General features: G+C 32.7%; 2 long non-coding RNA genes across 6 annotated transcripts; one reads left to right on the forward strand and one right to left on the reverse strand.

Annotated features, from left to right (window-relative positions):
• The first annotated feature begins 7,291 nt into the window (after positions 1 to 7,291).
• LOC145813387 (uncharacterized) lies at positions 7,292 to 7,842 on the forward strand. Its single transcript, XR_014356396.1, has 2 exons — positions 7,292 to 7,328; positions 7,405 to 7,842. It is a non-coding gene; the product is annotated as an uncharacterized LOC145813387 (long non-coding RNA).
• An 838-nt stretch (positions 7,843 to 8,680) lies between these two features.
• Positions 8,681 to 15,617, reverse strand: LOC145813386 (uncharacterized). Of its 5 annotated transcripts, XR_014356393.1 has the most exons (6): positions 15,303 to 15,617; positions 14,380 to 14,560; positions 10,686 to 10,773; positions 10,132 to 10,202; positions 9,102 to 9,142; positions 8,684 to 8,765 (listed from the first exon to the last, which is right to left on the reverse strand). It is a non-coding gene; the product is annotated as an uncharacterized LOC145813386 (long non-coding RNA). The 5 variants fall into 5 exon arrangements; XR_014356394.1 differs by lacking the exon at positions 15,303 to 15,617 and having other exon boundaries at positions 8,684 to 8,733; positions 14,380 to 14,918; XR_014356391.1 differs by lacking the exon at positions 15,303 to 15,617 and having other exon boundaries at positions 14,380 to 14,906.
• Positions 15,618 to 17,296: the final 1,679 nt, after the last annotated feature.

Consider the following 17,296-nt stretch of genomic DNA (forward strand, 5'->3'; position numbering starts at 1 on the left):
GATTACGAATGCTTAATAAGTAATTAAGATGAAATTTTGCATTCATTACATGTGCTATGTGTTATATCAGTTTCCATCTGTTCTGTGTAAGAATATTTGCCTCTAGTTTTGTTCTATTATGTGAATTGAAGGCCGTATCAGCATCCGATCACGAAATTGACTTGGTATATGTGTTATTTGGAATTTTTAGAACATTGTGGTAGGTTCAATTGAAATTCGATTCGGAACGATTAATTAGAGTAAATAATGTCAATTGATTAACCATTAATTAAGCCTTCATAATTGAGCCTATATAAGGCATGAGTGGGCTCTAGAGTGTATTTTTACACTCTCATTTCATCTCTTTCAGAGCAAAAACGTGGGAGCGTGAGAGTGGAGCCTAGAGATAGTGTTTGAACTCAAGAATTGGAAGAGAACTTATGCAGGGTTGAAGGTGGAATTTGAAAACTCAAGCAATTGAACCTCTAGAACACCATTAAGCATCTAAGGTAAACAATCAAGCCTCTAGTCTTGCAATTTACTTGGTTGGTACATGAATTCAAGAAATTGGGCCATGGGTTGCATGATTTACACTAAGAAAGTGGGAAAGAAGAGCATCTCATGCATGAATACATAATTCTCATAATTTTGTAAGTTGATTTTCAAGAATTTCCACATGCATGTCCATATCTTGGTTTTGTTTAAAGAATTCAACAAGTTTTTGATCTAAACATCTCATTTGCTCATGATTTGGAAACTTGGAGCTTAAATCACTCCATGCATGTCATATTCATGATATAATTTCACAATTCAAGCTTGAATTTGTATAATTGACACTCTTATGAGCCTTGATTTCATGAAATGATCTTTAGTTCTTTATGTTTTCCAAGTTTAGACTTGTTTCCTCAAGTTTTAGGGCTCAAGAGTTGTGTTTTGAAGGGTTGAATTCGAGTTTTGAGTTAGGGAGTGCAATCTAGAATTTCCAGATTCTGCTTCTCCGTTCGAGCAACCACTCTGTGATCTTACACTTCCGCTCGAGCGACCAGAAGTTCACTCGAACGTGAAATGCAAGCTCCCAGAAGTTTAATGTTTTGCAGACAGCTCGAGCGGCAAGAGTTGTGCTCGAGCGAGGACTTGAGTCTCACGCTCGAGCGAGCGTCGAGCGGAAAAATCGAGCAACCAGTACTTTTGCAAAGTTTACAGATTGCTCGAGCAGGACTCCTGTTTCTAGCATTTTTTACCAAGTATTTTCAAATGCATTTTTGCATCCTCATTGCATCCTAGGCATTCCTAAGCCAAGATTAAGACTCAATAATGAGGATAAAGGCTGGGAACACGCTAAGAATGAAATGTAATGAGTTAAGTATATCTTGAGCGTATGTTTCAAATGTGTATCTATTATGTGTTGTGTAGGTCACGTGCCATAGGCTATTCAGTTATCTGTTTTATCCATCTGCTTTAGAGCCATTTGTGAGTAGTAACTTTGTAAAGCTATGTTCAATTATAAGTATTTTCTGAATGATATAAGATGATTTGTTTCTAAAATATTATTTTCTGTATGAATGAATGGTTGTCCAATGTTTCTAAAATGTATTCATGGCATTCTTAGTTTCAGATGACATCTGTTATCTATTCTGTTATGTCCCAATTATGGGCCAACTGCACGTCTCATGAGCCAACTATTATGGATCCTTCTGTATACGTCCCATTTATGGGCCAACTGTACGTTTCATGAGCCAATTGTACTGTCTTCGTGCACGTGAGTCAACTGTATGCCTTTATAGCGGTCCCTTAATGGGTCAACTGTTTCTGCTAGTGCTAATGAGTGTACCACATATGATTAACTGCAAATTCTGATTATGAATATGATTCTAAATCTGTATCTGTTATGAACTATGATTTCTGAACATGATTATGAATCCATTTCTGATAACTACTGAATTCTGTTTTCTATAACTGTTATGAACAACATTCATTAAACCCTTCATTCTATTATTATTTACTGGACTCCAACTCACTGTATTATATATTTATGTAGGTGATCAGGTGCGTGACCAGGCTCAGTGATGACCGCCTGGAGAGTTTTTGTCAGCCAGCCCTTGTGTCTCATGAGGAGGTTCCATACGTCATGTGATCATGTTTTTGTAAATATAAAAGGGCTTCGTTTTCCTTTGAATTATGAACAGGATTTCAGTCATCTGTATATTGGGCTAAGTCCCTTTTTGGCTATATCTGTAACGAATGTGACGTAAGCCTACGACATTACGATGTCATGCATATGTGTATATAAGTTTAAAATTTTTGTCCCATATATGTCTCCATAGCTCATTGGATTATGGATGTTTCTATAATTGCTTCCGCGACCCCTAATTATAAGTTATTCTATTTAGAGGCCTTTGGTAATCCAAGGATTACTGGCCGGTTACGATGCTAAACCTATGGGGGCGGGTTTAGGTCGTGACAAATGACATGGCGAAAATGGTTTACATGTAAGTAAGGGTCTATCCACCCTTCGTAGAGGTTGAACTTAAGTTAATGGAAGTCTGCGGGGAAAGGCGCGTTCTCGGTCTCTAGGGAAAAGAGAGTGTTGTTTAATCTTGCCGAGTCTCCAACCCCCGGCGCATTCACCATTGAACGTGGTAGTGATATGGTTACCTATTCAATTGCATAAACTTTGGGAGTCGATCTTAGCACCGGCGCTCCCATGGCTTTCCTCCGGCGTGCTTATTCCTCTAAGACGTCTCTCGAATCCTCCAATCAAACGGAGTACGAGCATATAGACGTCGTCGGTGGACGCGAGTGATGGTAACTGTTATCTCGAGTACGAGACATTTCTACTGGTGTGACGAAATTGTTGGCTCTAAAACTCCTTAAGATGGAGAGTGAAAGAGTGGTTCGTCGACTTTGACTACCAGAGTGGTGGGATTAGGCGCTCTCATTGTTGTTTCTCACCCCAGTAGCGCCCTTTCCCTTCAATTGGCGCTTTATGGCCTCCATCTTCGTTACCATCTTGCGGATGACAACGTCTTGGTCTCTCAACTTATGCTCTAGATGTTGAATGTGCAACCCTTTACGTCGCCAGTGCCCTTCAAGGCTTTGCTAGTGCTCAGAGCTCCTCGCGCGTTTGTCTCACCCATTTTTGGGTAGCCCCCTTGTGAAGGTTTCTAGACTAGCCATGTTCGGAATGGTGGACAGGTCACCACGCCTCCGAACTGACTCTAGAATGATGCCGTCGACGACGAATAGTGGAATCTCATCGTTGTTTACTATTGAAGTCGGTCAAAAAAGCTTAGAGGACTAGGTTTTGAGTGTCAAGTTTCGCACAGATGGTGTCAATTGTACGAGGAGCAAATATTCTTCACTTTCATACTCTTTGCCTTCGTATTCGTCTTACTCCAAACAGCGTCATTTTTCCTGTAAACACAATAAAGGTAAGCTAACCGGTGGGTGTCTTGTCGAAAAATCCCTCCAACGGTCTAGTTAGCACCCTCAGAGAATATAAGAGAATAAGAGAGTTTTCTGAATTAAGATTGTTTACCTTCAAGAATGAACTCGTAAGTCTTAAATAAATAACTTTTCCCACTTCTCCATATGGTGCACGTTATTCCCATTGTCTTGGGGTAAAGACATTTTGCCCTTTAATTCCCTTACACGCGTACACTTATTAGAAGTAGACAACCTGACAAACAACAATAACTTGGGCAGCGCACAATTTGTCCTCCACGTGGTACTAGACCAAGAGAGGCACTCAATCGAGCTATCTTTAGCTGTGACTGAACCTGCACAACTCGGCCTACCTCATATTGGTTCTATCAGTTCGAGCTAAACTTGGCCAGTCAGCCCTTACAGGGTTTTCACAACTTGACCGGGCACGTTTAGCTCGGTCAGGCTACTTTCATTTGTAGTCAGGTCAAACTTTACACGGCCATACAACTCGGTCTAACCTCACAGCATGGCAAGGACTTACGCGTGTCTCCTTCAGTTCGACTAATCTTTATTGGCTTTGCTCGGCCAATCATGGACTAACAGTCTTAGCTCGATCCTTTTTGTTCGACACAATTCCCTTCCGTAAGAGGTAGCTCGGCCCATTATGTTTGGTGGAAATTCCCCATCTCAATTGTCATTAAAAATTACAGAAGCTATTCTTCATATTATATGGTTTTGTTTCCGATCTTCAAAAGATAGTTTTTATATCTTAAAATTACAAATCATTTAAAATACAATTAATCTAGATATTTAAATGATTTGTTTTAGTGATTTCTTTAATATTTGTATGCAAATGTCTTACTTTTTAAATGCAATTAATCTAGATATGCATGAAAATTATAAAATTGTAAGAAAAACTTTTTAAAAAGTCACTAAATAAAAAATATATGAAAATAAAAATAAAGAAATTCAAAATTATTTAAAATATAAAAAAATTAACTAAAAATAAAGAATAGAAAAAATATAATATTTAATATTTAAAAAAATTAATCAAAATTAAATAATAGTATAAATTTAAAATTATGTGAAGTACTCTTAAAATTATTACTATCATTAAATATATTTGAATAAAGAAAATAATATATATGTTTATTGTTTTTTCAATCTAGTTTATAGACTAGACTAAGGACTAATCACTGTGTTTGCTTTGAGTTTTCTAGATTAAATTTTTTGAAAATTGACTTTTTTGATTTTTGTGTTTTTAGTGAATATTTTTTAAATTTTAAACATTTTTAGATGCATCTTACTTAGATGTATCTAAAAAGTAAAAAATTTGTGAAAAAATATTTTAAAAAATTAATAAATACATAAAAATATAAAAAATGTACTGAATTCTTGTATTTTTTTTTATATTTTTGGTATGTAGTAAATTTTTAAAAGATTTTTTTTACAATTTTTTTACTTTTTAAGTGTATTTATGTTAGGTGTGTCTAAAAAGTAAAAAAATTGCTTTAAATATTAAAAAATCAGTAAAAATAAAAAAACACGAAAAATAAGAAAGTAGAATTTTCTGAAAAGTGTTTTGGAAAACTGGAAACCAAGCAAGGTGATACCATTTCAAACGGTTCATTAAATAGATCATCAAATTTAAATTTGGTAAAATAATTTATTTCTGTTACTTTAATCCAGCACCAAACTTTTCATCAAATTCAGTATTTCTTAAATCTTTTATTAAATTGAGAATAGATGTACCTTTCATCAAATCACTATTCATTGTCGTTGGATTTTCACTACCGGAATGTCTCCCAGATGACCACCTCAAGGTAAAAATTTGTGAAAAATTTATACTGGCCGGTCGATCGAACGGACATTCGTCTGGTTGATTGATGGTTTGATGAATCTTTAAAAACTTCTGTTGGAGTACTGGATATCAAATGGAGCTTTTACTCAAATTTTTATTCAAATATAGTGAAAAAAAAAGATGCACGATTAGAAATGCCTTAATAATTAGAAAAAGATATAATAATTTTACGAGTTTATAGTATTAGGCCATCTCTAATAATTCATCAAATGGGTCGTTTAATTTTAAATTTAATGAAAAAAACATATTTTTTTGTTGCTCCAACCCGACACCAAACCTTTCATCAAATTCAAGATTTTTCAAATCTTTCATCAAATTGAGGGCGGATGTACCTTTTATTAAATTAATGTTAATTGCCGTTGTATTTTTATTACCGAATGTTCCTTGGGGCAAAAATTTATAAAAAAATTACACTGACTGATCGACCGATTAGACATCCGCCCAATTGTTCGCCCAATCGACTGATAATTTGATAAAACTTTAAAAACCTTTAACGCTCAAATTTTTACTTAAATTTAATTTTAAAAAAAATGCACGGACGCTTAGGGCTTGTTTGATAACAATTTCGTTTTTAGTTTATATTTACAAAAATTTTAAAAACTGTCACAAAAACTTATTTGATATTTTTTTTGGTTTTAGTTGTCTTAGTTTATAAATTTAAAGAAAAAACGTAAAATTAAAAAATGAGTTTACGTTGATTTTTAAACAGAAATTTAAAAATTTGACTAATAAATTTTTTTTTTGTTTTTTTTTTCAATTATAATGTGTATCATCCTATTATCATAAATAATAAAAAATAAATATAAATATTTTAGTCCTGAACGAATATATATTTTAATTTATGTTTTTAATTTTTTAAAAATATTTTATTAAAAACAAACGCATTTATAATTTATATATATACTGGTGTATGCCCGTGCCTAAAGGCACGGTGCAAATAATGATAAAATCAAAATGTAATTGAATATAAAATTGTTGGGTTAAAATATAATTTATTCTATTTGTTGCTAAAAAATTGAAGTCAAAATATAAATCAAGGTCTGGTTAATTTTGAAAAGTTCTTTTTTTTTTAAAAAAACTTGAAAATAAACATTTCCTAATCAACTATTTAAAGTACGGCAAGTAATTCAATCATAAACATTTTGATTTTATTAACAAACTTTATGACTCTAAAGCATAAACTTCATATCAACACAAAAATTAAAAATAAAAGCATCCTTACCAAGCAAGTCAAAAAAAAAAAAAAAAATTATAGATACAAAATGAAACGCACAAACCAAAGATATTGTACATTTGTTAACACAATAATCCAAAAAAAATTACACCAAACAATGCACAACCAATGCTTGACAATTACAAAAAAAAAAATCAAATTAAAATTGAATATCAAACAATGCATGCCAGCCAGTGCTCTATAATCTATAAAAAAATTAAAATTGAAACACACCAACCAATACTTTGTAATTTAAAAAAAAATTAATTTTAAACACCAAGCAATGCACACTTGCTAGTGCTATTGCCACAACTTAACATTGTAATAGTTCTTTGCAAATTATAAACCCAAAACTACATGAGAAAAAATATAGGGGGAAAAAAAAATTTAACTTGCCTACATGGTCACATGAGATTTTAAAAAATGTATTCTCAGCACAATCTACGCCACATGGAAATAAGAAAAAATCAAGTACAACAACTTACTAATGGTGCAGAGAGACCATATATATTTTGTTCAAACCTTATGTAACACAACAGATATATAAAATCATGGAAACACCTATGTAAGGACTAAATACTACTGTAAATGTTTTGTAAGGTACATCCCTTTTCTAATCACTGATAAATGTGAACGCATACAGGAAAAGATTTCAACTGTTGAAGCAATTATGGATTTAACAATTATAATAGACCTCATCAGTCAGACAATAAGGTATAATAGACCCTAAAAATATATTATATATCTGTATATAAATCAAATAATAACAAAATTCCTTCCACAACATGAAGAGTTTATTCCCAAAACCAACCAACAATACAAAGTTAATGAAATAAAGAACATCTGTAGGTGTGAAATCAATAATCTTCTACACTTTTCAGTGTTTAAATAAACATTTAAAAAATTTTCATATACAAAATTGTAGAAAGCCTACTGTTTTAAGCATTCGCTTTAAGTGAATAAATCTTCCCTCTGTAGAGATGAACCTTGAGAGCAGTCTCAAAATGCAAAGCTCAAAAAATATTGTTTTTCCACTTCCCGTTGGTGCTGAAATGACCATATTTACATCAGATTGGAAACAGGCAGAAAAGCATTCACTCTGCAATGAGTTAAAGTACCTATACAACAAATACAAATGCATAAACAATACCAATTACACCATGTATAGCAACAGAACAATATTTTAGGCATTGTGGGTCAATTCCCTAAAGAAAATTTAGCATCATACATTGTTTGGGAGGCACGGTGTAAAGAAAATTTAGTATATGCCCGTACCTAAAAGCATGGTGTAAAGAAAACAAATGGGAAAAAGGATACAAATGGGAAAAAGATTAAAAAAAAAAAAAAAAAGGTTTGGGAGGCATCCATTGCCACTGGTGGCGACATCATTAGCAGGGAATGAAGGGGATGCGGAGGAGGCACATGTGAGGCGAACAGAGTCGGTGATGGCTTAGGGGTGAACAGCAGTGTTGTAGGTGTAGGGAAAGAAGAGAAAGAGTCAATAGAAGATAGAAGAGGTATGGTGAGAAAGAAGAGAGAAATGGAAATAGTGAGAGAGTGAAAAAAATCTCAACGCTTCACTTGTTAGTTGGAATTATCTAAACCATTCTAACCAAATATAAGAGAAATATTTTCAAAATTTGCTACAACTATAAACTGAACTAACTACACAAAAAATTACCTAAATGAACATCAATAAATCTGGAAACAATGAATCAAATGTAAAAGTTAAAAAAACGAACTCATCAATAATGAAAATTCAGTGTTTGATTTTTCCTTGGACTTGCAGTACCTTATTCACAAATCACAATAATATGTTTGAATATAGATATTAGACTTTTCTTAAGTGTACAAAGGTTCTAGAGTTCCAAATAGGAGACGTTGCACATGCTAATGCATATGTAAGCAAATGATCCTTCTAACTGAACCTTTTTATCAAGCATTACATATGCAACCAGTTGTGGCTAATACAAAACACATGGAAGGCCAACTCAATAAATAAAAATAAAAAATAAAAAAAACAAACACATGGAAGAAGAAATTATTTGAAAACCAACAATGAACAACAATGTGCTACCAAATAAACCTTGGAGTTTGAATCATATTTAAAATTTTTGAATGAAAAATGAAGAAACTTACGCACTTTAAAACACCATTGCACTGATGGAACACATACTTGGGTGTCCCAGTGGCATAAGTCTGTTTGATAAACCATCATCAGGAGAAGTGTTTTGCGCCCAGGCTTAGTTTCTCCCTGTATTCCAGTCAGTCAACTTCCTATCAGCGCTGTAATTTTGATTTCGAACATAATTCTTCATTTAGTTATCTAAAAAATAAAAAAGAGCTACATTGGTCTACCTTCTCATCATAATGTGTAAATCAAAGAGGTAGGAAACAAAATTAATGTAGCAGAGGCAGAAACGGGAGGGAAAAAGGAAAAACAAAGAATAATCAATATCTGGAGTTGTAGACATGTTTGAACAAAAGGGCAACTTTAATTTTAAACAGAATAGAGAACAAAAGGGCAACTTTAAAATTATAAATTTTTCACGGAGGGCAACAAAAGCTGAAAGAGAAAGAAGGAGAGGAGTGAAACAACAAAGTCTGAGAGAAATAACTTACCGGAGTGAGCTCTGATGGGGGAAAGAAGGAAACAACAAAAGCTGAGAGAGAGAAAAGAGAGAGAGAGAGTTTTAAATTTGAAATCAAGAAACCTACACACTTTAAAATACAAAGCAAGCAAGAGAGATGTGATACAAAGCAAGCAAGAGAGATGTGATATAGGATTTATGGATACAATCATGGAATTAATTTTCTTAAATAAACCTGATGAAAAGTGCAATAAAATAGAAGCACAAATGACAATTCAATTAAAGAAGAATGCATGGATAGTTTTTTTTTTATTTTTTTATTTAAGCTTTAAATTTTGGTTCCCCCATGACTAAAAGGATATATTATATTAGAAGTCCTATTGAAATTAAGTTGCCAAACTATAAAACAATATGTGCAACATATGGATTGTGTTGAGCCATGATACCACTATCAATCATCCCATAAAAACAAATTGAATTAATGATTGGGATCCATTCCACTAATGTAAGGATGATGATAAGATAAACAAATTTACTTATCACACTATTACTCGTTTGTAAATGGGCATTGGACGTTAAAAAAAAAATTAATATCACGGTGATATCATATTAAAAAAAAATTGATCATATCATTGAATTTTTATTTTGTGGATGATGCAGCCATTTTATTGTTCTTGGTTACATTGTTTTATCAAGAGTTGTGCCTCGTTTGGGAATTCAAACTCAAATTTGGAAGAATTGTTAAATACTCTGCTATCCTCAAATGCTGAACAATTCTATGAACCAAACATCTTTGAGGAAAACAAAAAAGAATAATGAAATTGTGAGTTAACATAGCTGAAAAACAACAAAGGAATTGGTGACTTGTTTCCTTAATGAAATTGTGCTGTTCCACATTTTTACATCAGATAAAATTGTTACAAAATCTAAATCTTTAATATCAAACACAGAAATTAACAATTTTTATACTGGAATGCAATATTTCAAATAAGATAAATTAGAAATCAAGAAATTTACTGAAATCAATGTATCAAATCCGAAAACTGAGAGCGAAGACTTACTGTCTCGAGGATAAGAACTGAACCGAAACTTCACTGATACAATGATGCTTCCTCGACAATGTTGAAATTTCCTGTTAAAAATAAAATAAAAATTGTCGAAATTTCAGAGGGAGGGTAACACCATAATAATTGAATCTCATTCTCCAAGCCAAGTCTGGCAATGGTAAGGAAGATCGAAGGTGCTGTGATTGTGTGAAACCACATTTATAAATTGAAGGCACTTTATGGGTACTTTTTTTCCGGGGAAAAATTTGTACACACAATAACATGAATATAAACAACAACAATAACATCAAATCAAATATAATCGAATTTCACAATGAACTCAAAAAAACCACTAAAATTAACCAAACAACATCAGAAATCGCAATTATTCATATGTAGATACAATTAAAAAATAGACACAGCCCGTCAGAAAGAGAGAGAGGGGCAGGACACGATGAACTCAAAAAAAAAAAACCTCAAATTAACCAAACAGTATCAGAAATTGCAATAATAAAAAAAACACACAGCCTAATAGAGAGAGAAGGGGAGAAGTAGAAACCGAGGACTACCTTGCGAGCCGAGTTCGAGAGGCAGAAATCGAGGACTGGAGATTTCCTCACTATCAAGTGAACATCTTCATTTGCTCTATGGCCAGATCTGCATGTCAAGTTTATGTTTAAAAGATGACTATCCAGTCTTCAATCATTAATTAAGAAAAATAAATAAACGAAGATTGAGCACATTGATACATTTCTAGTATAACCATCATCAAAGTATCCAATTCAAATTAAAACCAAAATCAAAATTCGTTATAATCATAAGTATTTTGAAGTTCACCATTTATTATTTAGAAAGTCCAAACATAAATTTATGCCACAAAACAAAAACAAAAAAACAAAACAAATTTATACTATCTATCAAGTAAATCAACAACCAACATAAACAACAACCAACAAAACCAACTTTAATCTTCAGTAGCTTTCCCAGAACTATATGTTAATATTTTAAATAACAAATTTTAATTGATCTCTAAGTGAGTTACTCGAAGCTTTCCCTAGTCTTAAGTTTACAATCTCCTTTTCTAATGGATTTTCACCACCATATATGCACCATAAATACTATAATTTACATCTAGTGTAGCGTAACAAATCCCATATTTCTCATATTCAAATGCGGACCTGCTGTAGATTTCCTCACTGAGTGAACATCTTCATTTGCATTATGGCCAGGTCTCCGTATCAAGTTTATGTTTCAAAGATCACTATTCAGTCTTCAATCATTAATTCAAAAAAATAAATAAATGAAGATAGAGCACATTGATACATTTCTAGTATAGCCATCAAAATATCCAATTCAAAAAATTAAATCTATTCAAGGTTGAAGAATATATGCCACTTCAAAAGAAGCAAATAATACACTATCAACAATCCCTTGGTATAATATATGAAGTTTGTCCAAGTGAAGGAAGTGTAGGTAATACTGTAGGAGCTATAGAAGGCAAGGAATACATATATTAAGATTAAAATATATATATATAATTGTGACAGGGTGCTTTTGTGGGAGAAAATTGAAAGGATGTAGCATGCAAAACAATACAATATGAAGTGGGTTTAAGTCAATTGAAATGTTTAAGTTTGACATCAGAACTTAATTACAAAATTAGCATGCAGAACAATACAGTAGATACTTAAAAAATCAAAAGAAAGAGAAAGGGTATGCAGTCACTGTCCCAAATTCGCATGTGCTTCCTTCCATGTAGGTTCAAACAGACACATACAATACACAACTCAAAATGTTCACTGTGATCTGATTCCCAATCCATAGTGTTGTAGCATACATTGTGTTGAGTCTGTATTGGATGTTTAAAACTTATTTAAAAAAATAGTAATAATACTGTACAAAAGTATGAGTTAGTGATTTGTTTGATAATATAAATATTTTTCGTATTTATAATTAGTTACTTATTGATTGAGAAATAAAAAAATAAAAAAAGTATGAATAGAGCTGTGGTCTATTTCAAAGTATTGAAGAATTTTACTTGAAGCTTTCCTTGAACACATTCTGTTTGAGCATGAAGTTGGTTTTGCATCAACAGCGACAGTGGTGATGATGAGCAGCGGTGGTGGTGTTGCAACCATATAGACAAACCAGACATAGCCATAAATTGATCTACTGGAATGCAATAAACTGATCTACGAAATTAGAAATCAAGAAATTTATTGAAATTAATTAAAAGAAGTAATAAACTGATCTATGAAAGGGGAGAGGCAGAAATCGAACCTTGCGAGTGTGAGTTCGAAGGGAGGGTGGTTGTCGATGCTGAAATTTTTATTCATACGAAACAAATTGATTGGAAAAAAAACCTAAATTGGATCATCATCCGTATATCATCACCAACCTGAAAAAGTGAAACAAAGAGAAAAAAGATTCATCAAATACCAGTTTCATTTTAAAAATAACACCTTTTTAAAAAATAACAGAGATTGCCCGTGCCTGAAGGCACAATCTAATAAAATTCTTATATTACAGTCTATGTGTTGCAAAAATGTTAACGATCATAAAAATGTTTTATGAAAAGTGTCTCAAAGTTGTGATCAAATAGCCAAAAATGTTCAGGATCAATCAATCGACCTACAAAGGTTAGATGATTTTTCATAAAACTACTTAAGAGAAATTATGTAGTATACCCAAACAAATATAGCCTTAAATAGTATATCAAAAAAAATAAAATAAAATAAGGGGAGTGAATTTAACTCGGTTACAGTCGTGTACCCGTGAAGTGAATTTAAAAACAATAGAATATTAAATTAAAAAATTAAAAAATTAAAAAAAAAATAGTGTGTGGTTTAACTCAGTTACAGTCGAATTCACATGTGAAGTGAATTTAAAACATACATTACTTTATTAACATTTGTTTTGTGTTTGAATTCTTGATCTATATATTATTTTTCTTAGTATTTTTTAACGTATGAAGTAGCTGACATTATTTGATAAACCACTTTGTAAGTGAATCACCTCAATTTCTTAATTATTGTTCTTAAAAAGCAACTAATATGCTATTTCCAATATTTTTTATTTATCCATTAAATTAGAGCTACCCTTAATAAAATAAGGGGAGAAATGATGGGAAGTGGTCAATGTATACGTCCCAAAAAAAAAAAAAAAACAAACAAACAAACAAACAAAATAATAATTGGAAAAAGAATTCACACCAATAAAAAACAATCTCTTCTAATTTTATATGTAATGATGTGACAAATTACATATTAACTTTTGATTTATTACAAATTCAATCATGTAACTCAACTCCATTGCGATGTCATTGCAAATGAATTGTAAATTCCAAAGTGCAAGTCTTTAACATTAATCTAGAAGAGTTACCCTCTATCTTTCGTAAACAAAATTCTTGTTCTTTCAATTAAAATTCGCCAAGAAATAGATAATTAAATGTGTTGCTAATAATAAATTTAAATATCTAAAATAAAACATCATTTTCTTATGGAGAGTTATATAATTGGAAAGATCCCAAGACTAAATTAAATACGACAGTAATTCCATGTACGCATAAAAATCAGAAAAACATGCATACAAAATCAATATGCAAATTGATTCTAGGTAATGTGAAGACTACAACCATAATGAATTTAAACCACATTAATTTTTCTATATATAAATTGTAGTGCTCTTAATGGTTCCATTTAGCAGAGAAACATTTGGGTCTAACCCCAAATAACACTTCAGCTACATATTTAGCAGTCCTTGCCGGTTCCTTGATGTTGTATTGGGATATTAAATTTGTGGAAAAATAAAAATAAAAATAAAGAATAAGTGAACAAAGTAAAAGCTCATTGCCAATCATGATACATTTCAGACCCAAAATTTTTTTAAAAATTAAATCCAAACCCATAAGCTACATAAAAAAATAAATAAATAAAAATTGGGATAAGAATGCACAAACAGAACACCAAAAACCCTATTCCCTTATTATATAGATATATGTTTGATAATACAGATGTTTAGTGAGAAAACAAAATTTTAAATTTGGATGATTTTCACTTCTATTTCTTTACATTCAATAGAAGGGAAATAGGAGCTCAAACTCAGGAATCGCACCTGGCAAGAGAGCACCACAGGCCTTAGAAATTGAAAAAGCTAGAAAGATAACAATAATGTGACTTGGCAAAATAATTTAAAATAGCAATGATATGATTAAAGTCAAATGAGTAGAGGATAAAGTGGTGTAAAGGTAAAAAAGAAAATTACCAGCCAATGCCAACCACCAAGACCAACAGCCTTCTTGACGACACCTTGTTCTGTTGTTCTGTTGTTTCCTGTTACAATAACTTTGGTGTGCCTAGGAAGAACAGAAAGCTCTTCATCCCCGCTTTCTTCCCGAAAAGGTAAGAGAATCCGAGAAGAACATAAATTTCCCCTAAATTTCCCACTTCACAATTTCGAGCAACAAATAGAAATCAAACCCAGTTACTTCAAAAATAAACAAAACACATCCGATTAAAATGCCTAAAACGTCTAAATTTAGTCGAAACCTTCCTTGTCATAAGCAGCTGATATTAAAAAAAAAAAAAAAAAAAAAAAACAAATTCATTAGAAGAACACCCATCAAAGCAAATTCGGTCTTCACTATTCAGTACCCAGAAGCAAAAATGTTGTATAACCTAGAGTGTCTCTTGTTCTAATTTGTACTTGGACTATTCTCTTCACACATTTCAATTGAATGAAGCTATGATATTACTGAAGATGAAAACAATAAAGATTGAGGGTATGAGAGAGAGAGAGAGAGAGAGAGAGAGAGAGAGAGAGAGAGAGAGAGTTCTGTATTAATGTTGATTCTTCAAGGGGTCTGACACAAAATTTTGAAGGGAATGTTGAATGCGATGAGCCACAAAGTTCAAAATTTTGACAGCAATAAATGAGCAGCAAATTAAAAAAAAAAGAAAAAAAAGAAAAGTTTTACAAACTAAAAAATAAAATAAAATAAAATCATACTCGCTATCCTAAAAAAACCTAATTTACCTTTCAATTATCAGAAAAGTACACATACTGAAAAAGAAACTTGAATTCTTGAGGGGGTGAGTGTTGGTTGACTAAAACAGAAACCAAATAAGCCCTAGAATTTAGAAATTCAAGAAAAGGTCGCGAAACAGAAGCAGAGAAACAGAACATACCTGTTCACACGACTCCGAGAAAGTAACAGAAGCAGAGAAACACCGAATGCGAGAGAAAGAGAGAGAGGCGAAACAGGGGTTTTCTTCGGCAAGAATTCGGAATTTGGGGTGGGATTGGAGTGGAATGCTACGGATCTGAAGGGAGAGGGAATCGAAGGTTTGAATTTGAAGGTGGGTTTTGAAGGTGGGTATTTGAATTTGAAGGTGGGTATAAAAAGGTGTTATTTTTTAATGGATAAAGGGAACGGAGATGTAATGAATCTTTAAACCCAATTTCCCATCTCTCTAAACACTCACACCCACACCCCTAAGAAAAACCACCATTCTCCTGCTGCTGCTGATAGTTCAGAGTGTTTCGGAAGTGAAATACTGGAATGTGAAATTATCAAATTTATGATACCATCAAAAGTGAAATGTGAAATATAAATTATGATACCATCAAAAATTATCAAATATATGATACCATCAAATTTTCTCATAAAACACTGGGTGCTCACGGATTGGTTTTGAGCGGTTCGAACTGCTGGTTGGACCCATGAGTCCAATGGCATGCGGTTTGGGAAAAGTGAACCTACAATCGCTCATAGTATAGTTTACGGTTTGTGCAAGTACGGTTCGCGAGCAGTTTGCGGATTGCACTTTTTCCTTACAAAATTTATTTTTGAGCCTTTCCCCCCATTTTCTAAATATTCTTTTGGGCCATAAAAAAACGAACATAAACAATTCTAAGCTATATATTATGAGCAAATTTGAAAAATGAGTTCTTTGTTAATTTTTATTCTTTACGTAATCTTTTTTAGACTTGTGTATTATCCACATCATTCAAAAACATAAATAAATTAATAAACTATTACCTTAGAACATTCCCCAATGAAGATCAAACACTCAATAACAGCAAAAACCCAAAACTGTGTTACCTACAATTAGAGAGTCAATCTAACTAAACCCTAAAATAAACTAAACTTCCCCTCCTCAATCCACAATCATTGCCCTGGTCCAATTTGTCTGAAATTCCAAAATTTGAGACCTTCCCAGTGATCATTGATCCGAATCAACTTTTTTTTGGATAAAATAAAAGATTTTGATCAAATCAACTCTTTCTTTGCTTTCATGACAGAACCAAAGGAAATTTCTATTCAAAACCAAAATCAAAAAGATTCACCTAATGACAACACAGAGAGAAGGCGGAATTTCTATTCAAAACCAAAATCAAAGAAAACATGTCTGCAAAGAAAACATGTCTGAAAACATGTCTCCAAATTCCACTCCATTTTCTTTAAACCCTAATTACTTACTTCAGAGAGAAGGCGATTCTTGGGAAGAAGTTTGGGCACTTCAGGAGGTAGAACCACAGAACCACAGAACCACAGAAGCAGAAACCACAGAACCACAGAACCATAGAAGCACTTCAGGAGGAAGAAGTCTGCAAAATCAACAAATCAATAACCAAAGAAGTCGAAATTTCCAATTTTTTTTTTCCATCAATCCGATGTGGCAGCGCCGACGCCGGCGAGGCGAGAACTACTGAATCAATCCGATGGGCCATGTGATCGGAACGCCAGATCTCGATCTATCAGCAGCAGCCCTAGATCGAACACATCTCAGCCATTGATGACCTCTTTCAGCAATGCTATCTGATCTCAGATCGGTTGTGAAGCACAGTAGGGAGAGGGAGAGGGAGAGGGAGAGAGAGAAAGAGGGAGAGGGAGTTGAGGATAACGTTTGGGTAGAGGCAGGCGTGTTTGGTAGGCGTGGGAGAGAGAACAGAGCGTGTTTGGGCGGGAATCAAATACATCCCAACCGTTGATATGTATTTGGGATTGATCTTAGCCCTTGGATCAAAATATATCTCACATACATTTTGATACATTTTTCAAAAAATCTCACATACATTTTGATACATTTTTCAAAAAGCTTTGTGCCTTATTATATAGATATATATATATATATATATTTTTTTTTTTTTTTTAAAAAAAAAACTAATTTATAAATTT

The sequence above is a fragment of the Camellia sinensis genome, chromosome 15 (genome assembly GCF_055761805.1).
Source record: "Camellia sinensis isolate YWXY chromosome 15, ASM5576180v1, whole genome shotgun sequence".
NCBI lineage: Eukaryota > Viridiplantae > Streptophyta > Magnoliopsida > Ericales > Theaceae > Camellia > Camellia sinensis.